Here is a 3,708-nt window from a genome sequence, read left to right as displayed (position 1 = left end):
TTCACCAAGACAGGTAAGAAGAGAAAAGTGATTCCCCGGTGTCACCTCAAGGAATAATCCCCATTAAGCAACATACCAGATCAAAAACATCTTTCCCATTTCATCTTTGATGACTTAAAAAGAGAATCCAAATTATGGGCAATCATCCATCTAAAAGTGAGTCTTCCTTTTTAAGGAGAGATCCACCTTTAAAAATTCCAGCTGGGTTCCTGTAAAATACTTGTGGTGCAACCTCCTGTCCATATCTAGAAAAATTGTCTTTCTTAACCCATGAAGACCCCAAACAATAATGACCAAAATGGGTTATCTTTGAAATACCTAAATTAGCTTATTTATGTGCACAATTAGAAAAAGCTATTTCTAAAATTAAACAAAATAATTGAGGGAGTTACTTCTAACGGTACTTAGAAGCATCTGAACAGCACTCTCACAAAGTTCTTTCTCTACTGGAAGGAAATGTAAAGCCCTCTAAAACCATTTATAAGTTAAAAACAACAACAACAACAAAACTGCCAAATCTTTTTTTACTCCTCCTTCTGCTTCCCCATCTCTTTATTACCCATCTCTTCCTCATCTGAACTACACTGTCCAGCCTTTCCTTCTTTTCTTCCCTTTCCCCTTCTTCCCACTCTTGTTGTTTTAGCTCCATTTTGTGAATGACTGGTATCTGGTAGAGGAGAACCTGCCTTAACTTATCAACCATGATCAAAGGTAGACGTTAAAGGCATAATTAAGGAATTTCCACATCCCCACCAGGACCCTATTGGTTTTGTCAGGAAATTTGAACTAAATATTCAAGTTTACAACCCTGGTTTTTCCAATTTGTATTAAGTATTTCACATGTTAGTATCAGAAAGTTAAGCTAAAGATTGGAAGAGCTAAGGCAAATTGGAGGAACCGCGTGGAGGACTTTCATACATTTTCAGAAGACCACAAATGTGACCATGAGGTTTCAAAGGCTTTGCTCAAGCCATCCCTTCAGTTGACCTTTCAAAGAATGGTCTACTGGAATAAAATACAACATTGTCAACAAAATTCAGATGAGTCAGAAATGACATAGTTCGAGAGATTCGAAAAAATATTTAAACCATATTCAGGATTATCTGAAGAGAATTAGGCTAATCATCAAAATGATACTCTCCTCAATTTCGATTTCATAAATGGGTTACTTAGATGAAGAATTAGGACAAACAGTAGAAGGACAACACCGTAGTTGGACAATTGCTCACATTCATGATTTGGGTAATTTTGCTAATCAGTTATCTCATGCCTTAACTAAAGAAGAGAAAAAGAAGCCAAACAAAAGAATAAGGCTAATAATATTAGGAATTTATAACTAAAACAATTATCTACCCAGTCCGAACCTCCAAAACATACCCCAAAAACCTCAGAATGAATTTAACCCTCTGTTTTGTCATTATTGCAAAAACACCCTGGTCACCTTAAGAAAGATTGCTGAAAACTAAAATAGAGGCAACAACAGCAGGCAAAGGAAGAAAAGAAAAGGAACTTAAAGAGACCTTGCCTTTCCTCCTTATTAATATTCTGGGAGAAATAGAAAGTATCTGAAATTGAGAACAAACATAAACTCTTACTGACACTGAGCTGCATTATCTGTAGTATATCTCACCTTATTACAAGGTACCATTCCTTAAAGTAAACCGTTTAAATGGTGGGTGTCACTAATATTCCTGTATTGGCACATAAATCTTACCCTATAGCTTTTCAAGTAGGCCCTTTACAAGATACTTGTATTTTTCTCTTTATTCTCTAAGCCACTATCCATTTGATAGGAAGAAATTTCTTAGAACTATATAATACCCATATTTCTTTTTCCCAAAAGGGTAAAATGTTTTTAGAATTAGAAGACAAAGTTGAATTACTAGACACCATGAATTTTTCAGAATCTGATCCTTTTAAATTAACAAGCTACAATTTATATTGCCATAGAAGACACCGAATTATTGACCAGTAAACAATTACAAAAAGTGTTAAAGGCGATACCTGATTCGTTGTGGTCAAAGTCTTTCACTGATACTGGAAAAATTATCTTGACTTCCCCAATCAAAATTTAAATAAACCCATCAAAACCTCTTCCAAACCTTAAACAGTACTCTTTGTTTTTTTTAAGTAAATATATTTTTTAAATTATACTTTAAGTTCTAGGGTACATGTGCACAACATGCAGGTTTGTTACATAGGCATACATGTGCCATGTTGCTATGTGGCACCCATCAATTCGTCATGTACATTAGGTATATCTCCTAATGCTATCCCTCCCCACTGTCCCCACTCCATGACAGGCCCCAGTGTGTGATGTTCCCCTTCCTTAAACAGTACTCTTTAAAGCCAAAGGCTTTAGAAGGAATACAACCTATAGTTCTAGACTATATAAAAAGAGGTCTGATTATTCCCTGTAGAAGCCTATGTAACACTCTAATCCTTCCTGTAAAAAAAACCAAATGACAGAGGATGGAGGTTTGTAAAGGATCTGAGAGCAATTAACAACATAGTTATTCCTTGCCATCTGCTAGTGTCAAACCGCCATATGTTGTTGACTACCATCTCCGCTGAAGGTGAGTTTTTTACTGTGATAGATTTATGCAGTGCATGTTTTAGTATTCCTGTGCATAAAGACAGTCAATTTCTCTTTGCCTTCACTTGGGAGAACAGACAGTACAATGGACAGTCATGCCTCAGGGATACACTGAGAGCTCAACTTACTTTTCACATATATTTGTGATATCTGAGATCTCCCAGATATTGACTTCCTTAAGAAATCCAATCCCGACTTAGTATGGAACATAACATCCTAGTAATGAGTCCTCCTAGTGACGGGACATGAAACTCCTGAACATAAAAGAAGTCAAAACTATTGAGATCATCTGCAGTGCTTTCTTTGAAAGATCTTGATGAAGAGGCAGAAATGTGAAGATAAATAAAAGTTAAAACGCTGTTCAAACCCCATAAAACACTTTAAGCTTTGGGTGAGATGTGACTGTGGTCTGAGTCATGTAGCTTGTGATTGTAACTTCTTTTTTTTTTTTTTTTTTTTTTTTTTCTTGTAGCCACTGACTTTATTGATCTAAAAATCTTCACAAGGACAATGACTGTTCTGTGAAGAAAAGGAGCCAAATGGCCTGAAACACTAGAAGTGAAGGTAAGGGTGAAGGACAGGGCCAGAAATCCATCAGGAAAGTTGGTGTCACCAGGGAACTGGCAGCGGAAAAGGAAGGGAGGTGCATGCAAGAGTTAGAATTGCAAAAAAGTTGAAATGGTTAGGGGAGAAAACTCCCGAAACACCCCTGGAGTCCACTGGATGCAAGCACAACAACAGCAATCATTTCCTTTGTAGAGGACAGAGGAGGAGTCCCCTACTCGGCTGCAAACTCTGGAGATGCAATGCTGGGGCTGGGCATTGAGGGCTCCCCAGAAAGCATCACAGGAAGGCGTCACACCACTCTTGAAGGTATCCAAAGCAGTCCTGGGGCTGCTTGGCTTTGGCGCTACATGTGTCCTTCAGCCATACCTGGGCAAGGTCTTCCTCTTTCTTTAGCACCAGAAACTGACCAAGGACAACACAGGCCTTGTCAAAGCCCCTTTCCTCCAGCTTCTTCCCCAGCACTTCACCAATACCAGCCAGGCTCCCTACCGGTTTTCCCCCATAGGCTCTGCCGTGAAGCCTCAGTGCTTTCGGGAGGTTGTCAT

At 38.4% G+C, this 3,708-nt stretch overlaps 1 pseudogene; it reads right to left on the bottom strand.

Annotated features, from left to right (window-relative positions):
- Positions 1-3,439: 3,439 nt before the first annotated feature.
- LOC105544095 lies at positions 3,440-3,708 on the bottom strand (annotated as a pseudogene).

The sequence above is a fragment of the Mandrillus leucophaeus genome, unplaced genomic scaffold (genome assembly GCF_000951045.1).
Source record: "Mandrillus leucophaeus isolate KB7577 unplaced genomic scaffold, Mleu.le_1.0 Scaffold298, whole genome shotgun sequence".
NCBI classification, from domain to species: Eukaryota; Metazoa; Chordata; class Mammalia; order Primates; family Cercopithecidae; genus Mandrillus; species Mandrillus leucophaeus.
This window is presented reverse-complemented; position numbering and strand designations above follow the sequence as displayed.